This window comes from Panicum hallii, chromosome 5 (genome assembly GCF_002211085.1).
Source record: "Panicum hallii strain FIL2 chromosome 5, PHallii_v3.1, whole genome shotgun sequence".
NCBI lineage: Eukaryota > Viridiplantae > Streptophyta > Magnoliopsida > Poales > Poaceae > Panicum > Panicum hallii.
This window is the reverse complement of record NC_038046.1, coordinates 25,648,916-25,668,527: the sequence shown is the minus strand read 5'-3', so window position 1 is coordinate 25,668,527 and position 19,612 is coordinate 25,648,916.

Genomic DNA, 19,612 nt, shown 5'->3' with positions numbered 1-19,612 from the left:
GCGAAGGTCCGAGGACATCATCGGTGTTCCGATGGCCGGAGGGTAGGAGGGTGACGGGGAGGTGGCTAAATAGCTTCTACATGGTGCTGTGGTGCTGACGGAGTACTTGGCCGGGGCTGGGGGCGGTGGATCGACGGGACGACGGCGGGGCCGAGCGGCGGCGGAAGTTCGAGCTCGCCGGCGTAGTGGTCCAGTCGTTCCGGTGCACGGGGGCAAGATTGGGTGGGCTGGGGAGCACCAGTGGGTGACGGGAATGCTGTTTGTGCTCTGGATTGGGAATGAGAGGCGATGGTGGTGGCTGTCGATGGCGGGCCGATGCCGTGGAGGAGGTCCGGTGAAGTGCGGCGGGCGGAGCAGTGAAAAGTGTGCAAAATGTGTGTGTACCAAAGCAAGAGCGACTGCTTAAGGAGCTCCAGGAGGTGTTCGTGGTCTAGAATAAGACGTGGTCGTGTGGGAGCTAGAGCTGACAGTCGGTGGCATGCATGGCGGCCACGGGCGAGGTTCGGGCAGAGGCGGGGGTAGCGTGGCGCGCGAAAAAGAAGGAAGCTGGGAGAGCTACGGCGGCGGCCGGCCGGAGAGCGACGCGTGGGGTCATCAGGAAGCAGGAGGTGGCGCTGGGTTATAGGAACGGCGAGCAGCAGCGAGGGGTGGCTCGGGCGGACGAAGGCGCGACGTGGAGAAAACAGGGGCGGCTAGCGCGGGGTTGGGAAACGGCGGCGCAGAGCGGGGGAGGACGCATGGCCAGGTGCAGAGCGGCGCGGGGGCGGCGAGGGCACTGCACATGGCCGGTAGAGCGGTGGCGGCGCAGCGCAGAGAGAAACAGAGGAGAAAGGGCTGGAGGAGGAAGAAAGGGGATTGTTTTGTGATTTTCGAAAATTACAGGGACCTCACTGTAATGCCTTGGTAACTTTCAAACCAGAGCTCAAATGGAAATGGACCCAAAAGGAAAAGTGTAGGGTTTATCAAAATCTACAACTTTGCTTTAAGGTTCATTTGCAGAAGAGCTAAGCATTTGAAATTTATATAAAACTTAGCAAAGTTTCTAAACTTTACATAAATCCTATTTAAAAAACACACTACACTTATATCCTATGTGTAGTTTCACCTATTTTCATGATTTAAACACAAGTTCTTGACTTTTGCAAAATAACCTTCATGTATTTGGATTTCACTTTCCATCCTCACCCATTTAACACTAAAGGACCTTTATTAATTTATAATTACATAATTACCCCTTTTCCCTTATCATTTAAATTCTCAAACACATTTTCACAATATTTTGCACATATTCTTATACTAAAATCTAGTGTGTAACAATACTAAGTACCTGAGTGTCACAGCCGACATCATGTGGAAATCCCCAAGGGTTGAAATGTACAATGAAGGCGAGGTGGACGAAACAAGGCAGTTAGAGCTTGATTCTGTCAAAGAGGTTCACTGCACCGCTCTTGTTCAGACAACTCGATACCTGCAGGGGATCTGGCGATCTCACGATCGCAACGTGAGGGAACGATCGTTCAATATAGGCGATCTGGTCCTACGCCGCATCTAAGACGAGTCCGGCTTACACAAGCTCAACTCAAGGTGGGAAGGTCCGTTTGTCATCAAGCAGGTTACAAGACTGGGGTCGTATCGACTACAATACCCCGAGGGCCAAGATGTCCTGAATTCTTGGAACATTCAGAACCTACACAAGTTCTACCCATGAGGACACGTGCGGGGATAGCTGTTCTCCGGACGCCTAGGCAGCCTTTTTTTTCCGAATTAATTTGGAGGCTACGTGTCACAAAATTCGGAATGTAAATTTTTCTGCTAACAGATGGAGGCTCCGGCCAGGTTCATGTTTTACAAATCGACTTCTTGTCATGAGTTGTGACGGAGGCTATGGCCATGTTCATGTTTTATCGACTTCATGTTATAAGTTTTGACGGAGGCCTCGGCCACGTTCATGCTTTGTATGAATCGACTTTCGCGTGACCTTTGATGGTGGCTTGCGATGATGATCGCATTTTTTCCCAACAAGTTCGTTCCGTTCGATTGGTTTATACCTAACTTGTTGGATGGGCTCGCATGAGGAGCTATTTCGACTGCACCCAGAGTCGTTGCCTCGGGATAATTTCGATTTCTTGCCATAAGCACGGCAGTCACGCGACGATGCTCGCGTTCTTTACCAACAAGTTCGACCCGTTCGATTGGTTTATACCTAACTTGTTGGACGCGCTCATATGAGGAGCGATTTTGACTACACCCAGAGTCGTTGCACTCGGGGTAGCTTCATTTTTCCTGCCATAAGCACGGCAGTCTCGCGATGATGCTCGTGTTCTTCCCTAACTGGTTAGACCTGCTCAACCGGGTTGTATCTAACTCATTGGATGGGTTCCTACCCGGAGCTGCTACGGCTACTTCCAGGGTCATTGCACCCAGGGTAGTGTCTACTACTTAGCCTTTAAAACTGGACGACAATTTAGTTGAGGCACATACAAGTAGAGACATCAAAAAAGAATTTATATACAAGGAAATGAGTACTTGCTTTTACATCTTAATCCTCCAGTACACTTTTTACTATTTGTTCTGCTACAGATTAGGCTTCTTGGAGGTACTCGTTGAATTGCTCTTCAGTGCACTCCGCAGCCACTCCCTGCGCGAACATTTCTAGTTGAGCTTCTGACCAAAAGGATTTCACAAAGGCAAGAGCGTGGCTGACACACGCGACCGGGGCTTCAGCGAGGAACTTGACGACCTTCTGCGGTGCTCCGAGAAGTCGCTCTAGCAAGGGCTGCTTGCCTGCTTCGCCATCTTCTTGTGGGTCCACAATGTCCACAAGCTTCTTGGCGGCTCCCCTGAGGTCCTCGAGCTCCTTTTGCCGCTGCTCCTTCTCTTCGCCCAGCATCTTGATCTGCTGAAGGCTGCCGGCAAACTATCACTCGGTGTCGGCGATGACCTTCTACAGCCTCTCGACGTCATCTTTACGGCGATACAGCATATTCTTCACGTTAGTAAGCAGCTCTTCTTTATATGTTAAGATTTTCCTAAGCTCTACGGTGAAGATATTTTCAGAATCCAAGATAAATTGTTAAGAGAAAGTACTCGAGGGAAGAAAGGGCTTGCCTTGGTGCACCTTCTTCTGTTCTTTGAGTTGCTCCTGGTGCGCCTTCTTTTATTCCTCGAGTTGTTCCTGGAGCTCGGAGTTGGCTTTCTCGAGATTGCGCAGATCATTTTTGAGGAGCCACGTCTCTCGAGTCCGCTCTTGCTTCAGCTTGTTAAGTTCTCTCTGAAGATAGCAGTTCTTCGTCTGCTCTTCGGATATGTGTTTTTCCTTGGTAGCAAGCTCCTAGTGACCACTCACGACTGCTTTCAGTTTCTCTATCTTCTTTTGTGAGTGCGTGATCACATTCTGCATAAGGGGGGAGATTAAGGCAAGTAACTCGCAACGTATACTGGCAGAAGGGTAATAATGTCTTACCAGGGCAAAATCATACAACTCCTTGAAGGCCTTCTTGAAGGTTTTTATGTTGTTGTCCGTCAGCATTGGATCATTCACCAGATCTATGGTGATGATGTTCTGGTATCCGCGTCCGGCCATTAGCAGGTCTCCAGGACTATTTGAGGTCTCTGCGGCTTCTTCAGAGGGTGGTTGCTGGGTACCTGCGAGTCAGGATGCATTCAGTACATAACATCTGCGGTCTAAGCAGCTAGCTGTGGGTGGTCAGACACTCATCTGTGCCATCTGCAGGAGCGGCTGCAGGGGCCTCTACTTGTTCCTCACCACCAGCTCTAGCTTTGGCTTGCTGGGGCTCGGGAGGTGGCAGGTTGGGCAGTGTCATGCCCGTCTCGGGTGCTGGTCCCTTGGGTGCGGGCCCTTCTGGGGCTGCTGGTTCGGGGGCTGGAGTAGCCGACACAGGCTTTAGTTTAAATCCCCTGGCAGTCACAGACCTAATGAAGCAGAATTAGTTATATCATTACACCAGTCGAAAAGGACAGAATGTTCATTATGCAAAAAGATGTAAACTTACAGCGAAGACTTCTTCATGACGGCTTTCTTCACCCTCATAGACCGTGGTGTCTCAACCACGGCACTCGTTGCTGGTGGCAGGGTCACATCAGCTGGTGGCGCGGTGCCCGCCATGGCAATGGTAACCGATCCTGTTGCAGAAGCTGATGGATCTGTTTCCATCTCTTGGCGCTCGGGCTCGGGTGGACAAGCAGAGGGACTGCAACCGGACAATGTTAGCATGCAACAATACCGATATTTGATGATTCAACAAGGTAGTATATTCATACCTAGAAGACTCGACTTCTTGCGCTTTCCGTTTGCGCACTACCCGATGACCCTGCAGGACCGAGGGCAGAGTTTCGGTCAACTCCACGGATGGTCCGGGGGAGTTGTCCATTCTCGCCTCCCCCTCGGCTTTCCTTTCCACCAGGGGGCTCCCGCCTTCAGTGGACTCGCTGCCGGGCAGAGCCTCGGCTACTCGAGCCCTCTTTGCTTCGGCTGTGGTGCTGGGGAGGAGGTGGTCCGGTTGAGGGATGTCGGATTGTGGAGGGTAGCTTCGGTACAACTCTGTGAGTCCCTGTAAAAGATTTTCAGTTAGTAGTGGCAGAACAATAGAGTTTGCTCTCCAAAGTAGTCAAATACTCACCGGTATTGGAGGATTCCGTGCGGAAAACAATCCCAGGACGTAGGGGACGGTGTTCACGTCCAACAGCACTCGCTTGACTCGGATGAGTGCGGCTTCATCCGTCAGCTCCTCTGTGCCCATGCGAGATGGATCTTCAGCGCCCATGTACTCGAATCCAAGTGTATGGCGTTGTTGGATTGGCTGGACTTGGCGCTTGAAGAAGGAAAACATTACGGATGCGCCGGTCACTCCCATTTCCTTATGAGCTGCTATGGTGTCTAGCAACTCATCGACTTGATCCATGTCCCCCCTGGGAAGTTCGATATTCCACTCCGGCCTTACAACAGGTGGTTTGTTTGACTTTTCTGGGAGTTGGGGGGCATGATTTTCGATGTAGAACCAATGATTTTTCCACCCGGGAATGTTGGAGGGGAATTTGTACGAAAGGTACTTATCGCCGGCTTATTGTCTAAATTGGATGCCGGCGCCCCCTACAATAGATGGACTTTTGGAGATGGGTTGTGGTTTTACTTGAAAAAGGAAGCAGAAAAGATCCCAATGGGGTTCCATTCCGAGGAAGGCTTCATAAAAATGGATAAAGATTGCGATATGGCAAATGGAATTCGGGTTGAGGTGATGGAGTTCAAGCCCGTAGTAGTAAAGAAGACCCTAGAAGAAAGAGCAAGAGGGGAGGGCCAAACCCCGTTCAGCAAAATGGTAAAATATGACAATTTTGTTCACATTTTCCATGTGGATTGGATCATGAAAAAAGGGGCGCCAGTTGACAAGACTCTTCTCTTGGACCAATCCCTCAGAAACAAGTTTTTAGAGGTTGTTGTTGGAGCACTTACTGTGAGTCCATTCCCCGGCCTTCTTAGGTCTCTTTCTTCTTCCCGTCCTTCTCAGGTCTCTTGGGCGCCATTTCCAGATCCGCTCACCACGAGTTGCTCGGGGGCTGCGGGGAAAGGGGCGGGGAGATTTTGGTTGGATTGGGGCTCTCCAAGAGGGTGAGGGCGGAGTGCGGCTCTATTTGGGGGATTTTGGCAGTTCTTGGCGGATTGCAAATAGGAAGCATAGTTTTTATCTATCATTGCCGCAGGGTTAAATAACCAGCGGTTGGGTAAATGTTTACTGTTTCGAAGTTGAAGAGTCGTTTTAGGGAATATTCGAAAGATGAGGGGTCATTTGGTGGATTGTTTAGATAAAATATTCAATTAATCATTTTTCAGGGTTAATTGTCCCGAAAAAAGGGGTTTTTTGAATTCCAGATCTAACTTCCATCATTTGTACCATCACACCAGTTATTTATCATGTGGATATTTTTTTCACTGCATGCCACGACTTTTGGATCCTTATTTCCAAACCTGAGGGATTTGGATTCAAGGCTCGGGGGCTGCGGGAGCTGCGGGATACGTGGCATTGACTACTTATTTTTTCGAATTTATTTAAAAAAGTAGGTAAGGAAGATTCAAAACTATTGCGACCCTCAGCCTGATTCTTCAATTCAACCTAAGGCTCGGGGGCTACTCCATATGGAGTGCGATTTTTCAATCGCACACCATACCAAAGAAATAATTCGGGACATGAGCACCTCATAGCTTCAATGCAGCCAAGTAAGTACTCGAAGAAGAACTTCAAGACGGAGCTTCAAGAGAAGCCGAAGACTGCTTCGAAAGTACTCGAGAAGCCTGCAGTACTTAGCTACGAAGAGCTCGGGGGCTTGTCAGACCCGGGGCTACGGGGCTGTGTACATAACGTAGTTTAAACAGGATTAAGAGATAAAGTCCGTCTTATCTCTTATTTATGTTGTTTGCTACTCGTTTGAGTAGGAGATAAAGCTAGTCGGTACAGAAGGAATCTACTCGAGTTGTATTCGGTTACGATTCCCCAGCTAGTATTGGTTAGGATTCATGTAACCCTGACCTCCCGAATATATAAGGGGGGGCAGGGACCCCCTCAAAATAGATCATTCTACACCCAAGGCAATACAAACCACCATACAGGACGTAGGGTATTACGCACCTCACGGCCCGAACCTGTCTAAGTCTTGTGTTCCTTGCACCTTCGAGTTCCTGATCTCGGCGTCTCCTCATCTAAATTTACCACCTTGGGTATACCCTTCGGTGGGCAGCTGGTAAAACACCGACAGAGAGTACCTCACTGACGAAGTACACAGGCCTCTGCACCCCAAATGCATGGCCTTCCTCGCTGCGCTCGACTACGATAGCTTTGCTGACAACATGAGTTGTTGCCGCAATGAAGAGTAGTAGATCTTCTCCTGGCAATGGTGCTGTAAGGACTGGAGGAGACTGAAGGTGATGCTTCAGGTCTTGCAAGGCTCGCTCGGCCTCCTCCGTTCTCTAGAACTTGTTTGGCACTTCAGGAGCTTGAAGAAGGGTAGTCCTCTCTCCCCGAGCCGGGAGATGAACCTATTCAGGGCTGCCATACAGCCTGTTAGCTTCTGCACACCTTTGATTGTGGCCGGAGCCCCCATATCAGTGATGGCCGAAATCTTCACAGGGTTGGCTTCAATTCCCCGGTTGCTGACGATGAACTCGAGCAATTTCCCTGATGGTACTCCGAAAATGCATTTAGTTGGGTTGAGCTTCCACCGAAACCTGCATGGGCTGCTGAACGTCTCTTCCAAGTCTGCAATCAGGCCGTCGGGATTCCTGGTCTTGATGACCATGTCATCCACGTAGGCTTCAATGTTCCGATGCAACTGATCAGCAAAGCACATCTGGATCGCGCGTTAATAGGTTACTCCTGCATTTTTCAACCCAAAAGACATAGTTTTGTAAGCGTACGACCCGAACGGGGTGATGAACGCGGTTTTGATTTGGTCCTCCTCCTTGAGCGCAATCTGGTGATATCCTGAATAACAGTCAAGGAAACAAAGGAGTACACAACCCGACATCAAGTCGACGACTTGATCAATGCGCGGTAGCCTGAAGTGATCCTTTGGGCAATGCTTGTTGAGATCAATGTAGTCGACACACATTCTCCATTCATTATTCTTTTTCCTTACAAGGACGGGATTAGCTACCCACTCTGGATGAATCACTTCTTTAATGAAGCCAGCCGCAAGAAGTTTAGCTATTTCCCGTTTAATTGCTTCACGCTTATCGTGAGCAAATCTTCAAAGGCGTTGCTTTTTGGGCACAGCCTGTGGGTGTACATTCAGACTATGCTCGATCAGTTCCCTGGGCACCCCTGGCATATCCGCTGGTTTCCACATGAATATGTCTCGGTTGGCCCGAAGGAAACTGACGAGTGCGAGATCCTATTTCTCATCTAAGCCCGCGCCGATGACGGCGGTCTTAGATGAGTCACCCTCCTGGAGCTGGATCAACTTGAGGGCCACATCACCAGTCAACTGGATGCTCGACTTGCTAGCCTTTCTTGAAGGGATCTCCAGCCCAGCTTAGGAGAGCTGCTGCGCGGCCGCGAGTACTTCCCCTAAAGCATCTGGCACACATCTAGTCGAAGCATATTGGATCGCCTCCTGGTTGCAATCATACGACTTCTTCAAGTCACCTCAGAGAGTGAGTACCCCACTTTGTCCTGGCATCTTAAGAAGTAGATAAACATAATGCGGCACTGCCATAAATTTAGCGAGTGCCGGACGACCCAGTATAGCATGATAAGAAGATTCGAAATTAGCAACTTCGAATTTAATGAACTCGGTGCGGTAGTTCTCCCTCGTGCTGAAAGTGACTGGAAGAACCATCGTGCCAAGTGGGTGCGCCGCATTACCTAGGACGATGCCGTAGAAAGGAGACTTGCTTGGAACTAGCATGTCCGTGAAGTCGAGACCCATCTTTCTCAAAGTGCTGGCGAAGATGAGGTTGAGGTCACTCCCACCGTCGATGAGCACTTTGGTGAGCCTGACTTCTGCCACCACCAGGTCCAGGACCAGGGGGAACTTACCGGGCTCCGAAAAGCTTGTCCACTGATCATCGCAGGAGAACAAGATGGGCACCTCTGACTAGCAAAGTGGTCGTGGTGCCGCCGGCTCGAAGGACATGATCTCCCGGAGAAGCAGTTTTTGTTCCGCCTAGAACCGAAGTCTCCATCTACCCCGAAGATGATGTTGACAGTCTTTGAAGCATCCTAGAACTTCGCGTTGCGCCCTTGGTCCCCTTGGTAGACATCTTTGGGTTCTTTGTCCGCTGGCTTCTTGTTCTTCTTGCCACCACCAGAATTGCTGAATGTCCTCCGGAGATGGTAGCATTCGATTGCCGCGTGATTGGCACCTGGATGCCATGGGCATTTCTTCTGCAGGAGCTTCTCGAACTCCTCCTAGGTCATCAACTTCTTGCCTCACGAGGGACGATCCACAGCCGCGATGAGATCATCTGGCTTGCGCTTTCGGGATGGACCCAAATAGTCCTGCTAGCTCTTGTCATTGCGGTTGTCATGTGGATGCCTCAGATTGCTATCATTGCACCTCGGGAACCGCTCCCGCATCTTCTTTTCCTGCTCGAACCAGTTGTGCATCATGTCGCGAAGCCCTGCAATAGTCGTCGGCCTGTTCCGCTCGAAGTCTCTGTAGATGCCTGGATCGGTGATGCCATTGTAGAAGCAGTCAATGATGTCCTCCTCCGAGATATTTGCAATGGTGGCGCGGAGATCGAAGAAACGGCGTGTATAGGATCGTAGGAGCTCGTTAAGTTCCTGTTTACATTGAGCAAGATCATGACGAGTACCTGCACGAGTGATCGCCCCCTGTAAGTTGTCGATGAAGACCTTCTTGAGCCGCTCTCAGGAGTCGATCGAGTTGTTGTTGAGGCTCTCCAACCACGTGAGCGGCGCAGGGTCCAAAGCCATCGGCGCATTGGTGATGTTGGAGCCCCCTGCGACTTCAATGGCGGTGGAGTAGCAACGTAGCCATTGCTGAGGAGCTTGCTTGCCATCATACTTGGTGATGCCGATCGGCTTGAAGCCCTCAGGGTACTTGTAACTACTGAACTGTGCGGAGAAAGCTGGGAAACGGTCGCTGCAGTCAGTACCTTCTATCTCGATTTCTTCACGCACTTTGCACCTCGAATTGATCATGGACCACGCATCACGGCCTTCATTGATTCGCTGGTGCAGGTCTTCTGGAGGAGGCCGATGATTGGCCTATCACGGGTTACCTCCTGGAGGTGGCTGCCGCCTCCCACTAGGAGCCTGACTCCCGCGAGAGTTGTCGTTGTTGCTGCGCTGAGGTTGAGGACGGCTGCCTGCCGTTCGGCTATGAGCCTGGCTTCGGCTTTCACCCACGCGCTCTTCCCTGAGGGTAGATGCCGGATTTTGCTGATCAAGCTGAATCCAGGCCCTCTGCACGTAACGAAGTGCTTGACGCACATTCTGATCATTACTGCGCTCGAGTATGGCCGTAACCCTGGCTATGTTGGCCGCCGGAGTCCTGAAACCCCGCTCGCTTACGGCAGCGAATTCGGCGTCAAGCTCGCAATGCATAGATCACAAGCGCTCATTAACCGTCCTTCGGCGAGCTGCGCGAGCTCTGTTCCGGGTCCTCCGTGCCTCACGATCAGCGTCATTCTCGACGCCGGTGTTGGCTGTGCCCTCATCTTCAGATACCGCATCAAATTCGATGATGGGCAAGTCACCATCGTCCTCGCCTTCTTCCGCCATCAGCACCTGGCGTGAGATGAGCTCGTCATAGCTTGCGTCGACTAGCTCGGTCGACTCCTCCACCATAGTGGCTAACGGCCTGCCCTCCTGAAAAGGCAAAGGCTCGAGGCGTGCCACAAGTCGATCTTCAGCCTCCAGTAGATCAAAAAGTTTCATGCCCTTCCAATGTACAAAACACCCCTCCGGAGTGGAGGTGATCAACAGACCATTGGCACCAAAACAACCCGAAGCCCCCCGACGAGCGGTGGCTTCGGGCTTTCCGTGTTGGAGTAGAGAGTCCAAGTCCTTCTCCAATGTGGAGAGGGACTCGGAGATGTTGGCCTCCTGAAGATCAGTGGCCAAATCGCGCAGACCGAGTTGTGATCAGCTACGCGAGTCCTTAGATTGGAACAAGTCCAACCCAAGGAAAGTTGTTGCAGCGCCGGATGAAGTCATGCCGGAAGCAAACTCCTCCTCGATCCTCGTAGTGGACCCATGAATTGACATATCATCAAGATCATCGACGAACTTGTCGAGGTCGCTTTGAGAACCCGCCGCGGGGGTTTTTGGCTTCATGTCGGCAAGGAATCGACGAAAACTGCTTGTACCATCTGCGACGCAGACCCACGAGCCAAAAACAAATGTTTTACCCTGGGAAGGTACTGACCTGGTGAACTGGAAAGATGCCATCATGTTCGCCGATGGATCTTCGATGCGCTCCCCTACCTGGCACGCCAGCTGTCGGTGTTTTACCGGCTGCCCACCGATTGGTATACCCAAGGTGGTAAATTTAGGTGAGGAGACGCCGAGATCAGGAACTCGAAGGTGCAAGGAACACAAGATTTTAGACAGGTTCGGGCCGCGAGGCGCGTAATACCCTACGTCCTGTATGGCGGTTTGTATTCTCTTGGGTGTTGATGTTTTCTTTGTTTTGAATGGGTCTCTGCCCCCCTTATATACCCAAGAGGTCAGAGTTACATGGATCTAGTCATACTAGCCAAGGAATCGTACCTGAGTATAACTCGAGTAGTTTCCTTCTGTGCCAACTTGTTTTATCTCCTACCCAAATGAGTAGAAAACAACATAAATAAGAGATAAAACGGGCTTTATCTCTTAACTCTATTTAAACTACGTTATGTACACAGCCCCGTAGCCCCGGGTCCGACAGTATGCACAGATCGGACTTTTTCGATGCACACCCCAATCAGCTAGATAAACTGTCTGAAGAACATGCTGTTAAGTATATCAGATCAGCTCTGTAACCTTCACCAAATAACCATTTTGAACAAAGTTTTTACACCAGAAAATCTACTTAAGTTTAGTTTCAAATCTTTTTGTTGTTTGTACAAATTAGTTAAGTCTTGAAGTGATATATTGAATATATTCTTGTTGGAATGCAACTTTATCGTGAAAACTAAATATTCAAATAATAACCATTTGCTTCAAATCATTGCATATCATGTAGATTTGACGACACTCGCCGACAGTACCTACGAGCTAATCCCGTAACCCGACGAGGGTATTTCTGAAGCTTAAGAAAACATCGCCAAGGGTCTTTTTGAAGCCCCAAACCCAGGTTCGGAAGCTACTGACATCACTGACCCCAGCCTCACCAGTGAAGGCAACCCCGGTGCATAACCTAGAATTTTAAATTATGCACTTATATTGTTATATATCTATCTTGTGCATTAAGTGCTAGGAGTTGTTATGAAACCCTAGTTGCATGAAACCCAGAAACCTATGTAATGTTTTCGAGTCCTTATCGAGTAGATGCTTTGCTAATAGGACCGGCAGAAGTCGAGTGATTTTCTATCACTCGTGCGATATAGGAGTTGATTGTTTACTATTTTGCAATCACTATAAGGATCATGGACGGGGTTATTTGCAGTACAATGACATGGAATGGTACCCCGTCTGTGTTGATCAATTTGATAAGGCTGCAGTGTGTGGTAGTGGTGGTCAAGTGTTTAAAAGTACTAGCCACATACCATAAATATGGTACGCAGTAAGCCTAGTACCTGATTGGCCCGGCAAGTGGATATATCCCCCACCACTCGAATTTTAGTTTATGTACACACGCACCGACATGTGGGAGTATGTTCTGCATAGCAGACGGGAGTATGGTCATACAATCGCATTGTAGACGTACGTCCTGCACATTGGATGTGCGTATGGTCCTGCAGTCACTTGTGGTGGCACTGATCCACGACCCGGAATATGAGGGTATGGTTGCCCGGAAAGGAAAGTTTCCGAGCGTGTGAGTTAGGATCCCTTGCAAGGTTATGAAATTCAATTCTCGTGGTGATTGAGATTGCTTGATACTTCTGCCACATAGAGTAACAAGAGCAATAGTTGGTGGAATAATATTGATGTATGATTTAATACCTAGCTTGCTTGTCTAGTATAGATGCTAACTTAGAATGGCTAATTGAACTAGAATCTGAAAGCTAAAATATAGAAATAAGGACATACTCTTTGTTGTTTTTCAGCAAAACAAATCTAGAGCCTTTCAACATCTCATGGTCTAATTATGGGCTAAGTATACCCAATTGATGGGTAAGTCTTGCTGAGTATTAGTATATTGAGCCTTGCTAGTAATGTGGTTTTCAGGTATGTCATTCGAGGACTCAGTTGCTAGTTCTCCTTGGTCCTGCACTTTACCACCTGGCTGGTCCGTGGAATGGGATCCGTCCCCGGCCGGCAATGACCCTTCAGAATGACACCATGCTTTGGGCTAAGTATGGTGCCTTCTATGCGACGAGTAGTCGCGTTATTGTATCTTTTCCGCTGCCATCTCTGAATAAGGTTTGTTGAAACTTGATATTTTCAAACAATGTCTGTATAAATTTGTTTTCAGTTAGATTTGTAGTACTCTACTAGAAACCGGTTAATAACTACTATGATTATGTTGTAAAAATGTAACGGTGATTGTATCTCTGGACTCGCCTTCGTGCGAGATACGCTTGAACGATCCGGAATCCGGTGGTTTCATCGGGATGTTACCTGATAGACCATTGGGTTATTTCATTTGAAGTGCGTTGAGGTCATATCGCCTGTATAGCAATGATCTGCGCACTTGAGCTGGAATAATTCAAGCGGTTTTGCCACATATAGCCCATATCGGGTAGTGAAAACTGTCTTGGCAATATCTGAGGGTCGTATCCTCAGCTGATGATACCCTGACCTCAAATCAATCTTGGAGAATACCCTGGCTCCCTTCAACTGATCAAACAAATCTTCTATATGAGGCAATGGATACCTATTCTTGATGGTAACATCATTCAAGGCTCTATTATCAACACACATCCTCTGTGTACCATCTTTGTTTCCCACGAATATCACAGGTGCTCACCAAGGTGAAGAACTAGGATGAATGAATTGTTTATCTAACAATTCTTTCAACTGTTTCTTTATTTCCCACGAATATCATAGGTGCTCACCAACTGACATTCTATATGGTCTTTTAGCAATAGGTGCAGTACCAGGTAGAAGATCTATGAGGAATTCAATGTCACGTTCAGGGGGCATACCTGGTAAGTCATTAGGGAAGACGTCCGGGTACTCGCAGACAACTCTGATGTCCTCAATCGAATCTGCCTTCAACTGATTCACTGCACAATCTGCTGCCGACGGAAATGTTGCAACAAACTCAAATCTTTCACCTTCTGAGCTAGTGAGAACCACAGATCACTTGGAACAGTGAATCACTGCATCGTACTTTGTCAACCATCCCATTCTGAGAATAATATCAATACCACTTGATTGCAGCACTATCAGATTTGCGCAGAACTCCCTTCCCATGATCTGTATTTTTACCCCAAGACACCGATACACAGCCCTCATATTTCCCCTAGGTGAATTTACTAGCATGGAACTAGGCATGGTGCATTAAAGAATGGGCAACGTATCCGCTGCAAACCTAAAAAACGTGCAAACCGTGGAAACTAGCAACGAGAACCGTCGGATCTTGATCCTGTGGCTGCGGTCACTTTCCGAAGCAAATTTGCGAAAACACGCCCGCCTCCGAAATATTATTTCATTTGCAGTCCTCCGACTCAGCTCCCTCTCCTGCACCCTCAATCTCCTCCCCCTCCTGCGCCCTCAATCTCCTCCCCCTCCTGCACCCTACGCCCTCCCGCGCCACCATCCGGCCGCCGCCCTCCGTCCGCTCCGCCTCCTGCGCCCTACGCCCTCCGTCCGCTCCGCCTCCTGCGCCCTACGCCCTCCCGCGCCACCATCCGCTCCACCGCCCTCCGTCCGTGCGGGTCCTCGTCGACCCGCGGCGCCGTCCGTCCTCCGTCCGCGGCTGACCCGCGGCGCGCCTCCGTCTGCCGCCGGCCGACCCGCGGCGCGCCTCCGTCCGCCGCCGGACCACGCCGCCCCTCCGTCTGCCATCATCGAGCATGCTGACCTCACGCTGTCCGGTCCGCCCGGTTCGTGGCCGCCGCGTGCCTCCCACTCAGTCCGGCCGGCCGATTCGTCGGTGGAGATCCAGGGCGGCGGGTGGCTGATGGACTACGGCCTCGTGGAGGAGGAGATCCAGGATGGACTACGGCCTCGTGGAGGAGGAGATCCAGGGCTGGTGGACTACGGCGGGTTGCTGGTGGACGACCCGGCCATCTCCAGGTCAGCCTCCTTCCCTCGTGGTTCCTTGTTACAGTACTTAAATTCACAGCACTCCTAGTTCATTACGCCGTTCTACCGTAGCAAGTGTTTTTGCATTTTACAATCAGTAAAACAAAGTGCGTTACCCGAGTTTATAGATAGATAGCAAAATCACTAAATAATTTCTGATTTGTTTCTTATTTTGAAGAAAACTGACCATGCCTGCCTTGCTACTGATTGTTTCTTAAATCTGTTTCAGAACTGCCTATACAAGTCAGTAACCAAGAACCAAACCAACACAAGCAAGCGACACCTGATAGTCAGTTTCAGTTTGTTCTCTCTGGTTTCAATGAAGCGAAACAAGTGCTGGGTGCTGATTCAAGTGCTTATTTGATCCCGGAAGAAGCGAAACAAGTGTTGGAGTAGTTTCAATGAAGCGAAACTGGTGCAGAAGTTGTCTCAGTTTTTTGTAAACACTTTAGGAGTAGTTTCAGTTTGTTGTAAATATTTTGTAAACAGTTTGGAAACTTTAATATTGGTGGTGCCAAATTGTAAACTGAAAGTGCAAATATTTGGAATAATCAAATATTACTTGTTTCAAATATGACTCTAATGCAGTACATGTTTGGATCACTCCTTTTACATCACAAAATATGACTCTCATCCAGAATATAGCATGACTACCGTGATTTATTTGGACAATTGCGTGCATCATGATGTCCTGTTTGCTTGCAACTGCTGCACATGCGAGTAGTCTTACCAGCCTTCATCTCCTTGCTTTTCTTGATTCTTTTGCATCTCCCCTTTGCCTTTAGATCATTAGGTGGATGTATGTTAACTTCATTAGGAATCTTTGTACCAACAAAAGACTCAAATTCATCTTGCTTAGAAGTGGCAACGGAAGGAATCATGGTTAGGAGAGTTGCTTCTAAATTCGATAGCTGGAATTTATAAAATCTATTCCTTCATTTGAGTGCTTGGCCTTCTGGATAAGATCTTCAAACTTGTTGTGTGCATCTGAAATTTTCTTTCTCATTGCTACCTCTTGTGGATCATTAGGTGCATCTTCCAGTAGGTTACTTCCATCATCAAAGTGTACAGCCCTGCCAAAAGAAAAAAGAAAAATTGGAGACCAACACAAGACGTTTTTCCCATCTTTTCGGAATATACAAGACAAACCTTTTACAACATTTCTCCCATCTTTTCAGAATATAATACTCTGGTAATTGAAGCTGTTTCTCAGCTCTAAGAACTTGTATAATATGCCAGCACGGGATGCCATGGGACTCAAACAATTTGCATCAGCACCTACCAATCATATTGGACTTGTTGAAATGCACCAATCTCTCCTTTCCAGATTGGCTGCCAATGGTCACTTGCTTGATGTCGCCATGTTCAACTATTCCTTGAATAACACAAACATCTCTGGAAAGGACTATTTGTCGTTGAAATTTATTAAAAATCTCATGTGTATATATGATGCTACATTGCTTCTCCATGACCCATGGTGTCATCAGCTTAGGAGAAGTATGTAAGCTTTTGCGGTCACATTTCAACTCCTCTTGACGCTGGCACTCCAAAGCTGTGTCAAACCTCAACCAAAATTCAACAAAGGACAATTTTCGGTGAATGAAACGATTGAAAAATGAGTTTGCACTCTCTGATCGTGATGTAGTCCTAAGGATCCCTGCAAGAGGTACATCCATAAAGTATGCCAGAATCCATGATTCGCGGATGAGAAATCTAGTGGTGAACCATTGGTTACCCAGTAACTCAAATTCAGTAATCATAGCCAACCACTGCGACTCGAATTCCTGTACAGTTTCGGACTCCCATACAACTGAATGCAGTCTAGGCCAAAAAGTTGGATCCTCCCTTAAAGATGGACTGACATTCTCAGGCACCTTGTCCAAGATATGCCACATACAGAGCCTATGAATTGTTTCTGGCATAATCTCGCTAATAGCAGCTTTCATACTTGCACATTCATCAGTTACAATCAAACGAGGTGCTGCTCCACCCATGGCTTCAAGAAAAGACTTAAAGCACCATACAAATGACTCAATCTTCTCATTAGAGATTAATGCAGCTCCTAAGAAAACACTCTGCAAGTGATGGTTGAATCCGGTAAATGGCACAAATTTCATGTTATACTGGTTTGTAGCATATGTTGCATCAACTGAAATGGCATCACCAAAAATACTATAATTTTTTTGCTTATAGCATCAGCCCAAAAAAGACGCATTAGCCTTCCTTGTTCATCCACCTCGAACTTATAAAAAAAAGCTGAATTCACTTCTTTCTTTCGCTCAAGTTGAGCCACAAACATCTGAGCATCTGCATCCTTGATTTTTGACCTAAGGTCACGGTAATAGTTTTGAAGATCCCTTAGTGTGCAACCAACATTTTGAAAACCCCCATCACTAACATGAAGAAATCTATATGCAAGGGATGTGCCAATGCTAGCTTTATGACAATTGAATAAAGTATTCTTTGCCCTCTCGGAAACATGACGGTTTGATCTAAGTAAATGCCGATGAGGGGGTGATACAAGACCATGGGTGTGCTGCTTGACCATCCTAGCAATTGTGAACTTTTTGTCTTTTCCAAGACTAACATAAATATGTGCGTCACAACCACACCTTTTTTGACTCACTTTATGAGTCCTCTTTCTCTTTTTCTTCGAGGAATCAATAACTTTTTCATCTTTCGGTACATGGTATCCTTCTCTTGCACAATAATAATACTTGCCTACTATCTCTGAATCCTTCTTCTTATGCTGCCCAACACGAACTGAGAAACCAGCATCATATGCATAGTCCTTGTAAAACTTCTCCACATCGGCAAGATTATCAAATATCATCCCCACTGCTGGCCTCAAATTTTCCTCAACATCCGGAACAAATGATGTACCCTACAAGGTTTAAAAAAAGTTGAAAACAGATGTTACAACTAAACGAATGACATGAGGTATGAAAAGCGAGATTCGTGTGTTGCGTGCTTACAATAACATTGGAAGATGATTTGATCGGAGTTGCCGCAACAGCGCCCTGAACAAAAGCTCCATCCGATGGGCCACTAAGATCCACACCACTTGGAGCTGACACTCCCGTGAGGGCGCTATCCCCCTCCACAATGGCTACCAACGCTTGGGCGACCATGAACTAACTAGACTCGTAAAACAATTAAACCTGCGAATTTAATACAAAATTAATGACTATGTATTAAAATTTCCTTTACTGAATGCACAACGAGATCAAAATCAAATGAGTAGTCAAGCTGTATCGATATTGAATCTTCATAGAAATTAAAGATGCAAAAATGTAACAACGCGATGCGAAAAATTAAAGATGCCCCTGCCCCTATTAAAACCGTTCACAGCAGCCCAACGAAGCAGCGCGTACGTTCTTCAACCTCAGCCGCGCGCTCGGGTCGACGAGGGCGTTGCGGGTCGGTCGTCGCGGCTCAGCCACGGGTGGAGGGCGGTGCGGGCCTGCCGGTGCTGGCGCGGAGGGCGGAGGGCGGCGCGGGCGGAGGACGGACGGCTCAGCCGCGGGCGGAGGGCGGCGCGGGCCTGTCAACGAGGGCGGCGCGGGTCGGCCCGTGCTGGCACGCGGCGGCGCGGATCGGCCTGTGCTAGGGCGGCGGGGGTCAGCGGACGATGCAGGGGGGGGCGCGCGCGGAGGATGCAGGGAGGTGCGGGCCGGGTCGGCCGGACGGAGTGGGAAGCGCGGGGCGGGTCGGCCGGCGGCGGATGAGGCGCTGGGCGGCGTGGCAAAGGTCGGCCAGGGCCGGACGATCGCGCGGGAGGGTGTAGAGCGCAGGAGGCGGAGCGTCGCGGGACGGCGTAAGCGGCAAACTGAGTCGGAGGACTGCAAATGAAATAATGTTTTGGAGGCGGGCGTGTTTTCGCAAATTTGCTTCGGAAAGTGACCGCAGCCACCGGATCAAGATCCGACGATTCTCGTTGCTAGTTTCCACGGTTTGCACGTTTTTTGGGTTTGCAGCGGATACGTTGCTAGAAAGAATACAGTACTTAGCAATGTACTCAGCAGAGATGAATGTATGCGATGCTCCAGAATCGAATAAAACTGATGCAGGGGCTGAGTTGACAAGGAACATACCGAACACAACGTCTTGAGCCTCCTGAGCTGTCCCCGCAGCCACATGATTCACACGCCCGCAGATGAAGTTCTGTTGTCCCTTGTTGCTTTGCGGCGTCTGGTTATTGTTCCTGGGCTGCTGCTACTGCGGGGTCTGCCTCTGTCCACTGTTGTTGAACTGGCCCGGAGTGTTTTGGATGTTCCTCTTGGGACAACCATTAGCATAGTGTCCTGCTTAGCCACATCTGAAGCAAGTATTGCCACCAGTGGAAGCAGGGGCATTGTTCCTCATCGGTGTGCCCGTAGGAGTGCCCTGGCGATTCTGCGGAAAGTTAGGATGCTGCATCGACTGACCGGCATGCTGAGCTTGCTGCTACTGTTGACCCTGCTAGTTGAAGCGCTAGTACTGACTCTACCCGTAATTGACATTCTGTCCTCCTGGGCGGAAAGGTGTTCCTTGCGGGGGTGTATAACGAGGACGAGAATTGCTGTTGCTCTGTCCTGAGGACTCAAACTTCCTTTTCTGCTCACCCATCTCCTGATGAGCACGTTCCACCAGGATGGCATTGTCCACCATTTTTTGGAAATTCTCAAAGGTATGCACCATCAGCTGATACTTGATAGAACCAATCAGAGCATCCCTGAAATGATCCTGCTTCTCTTCAT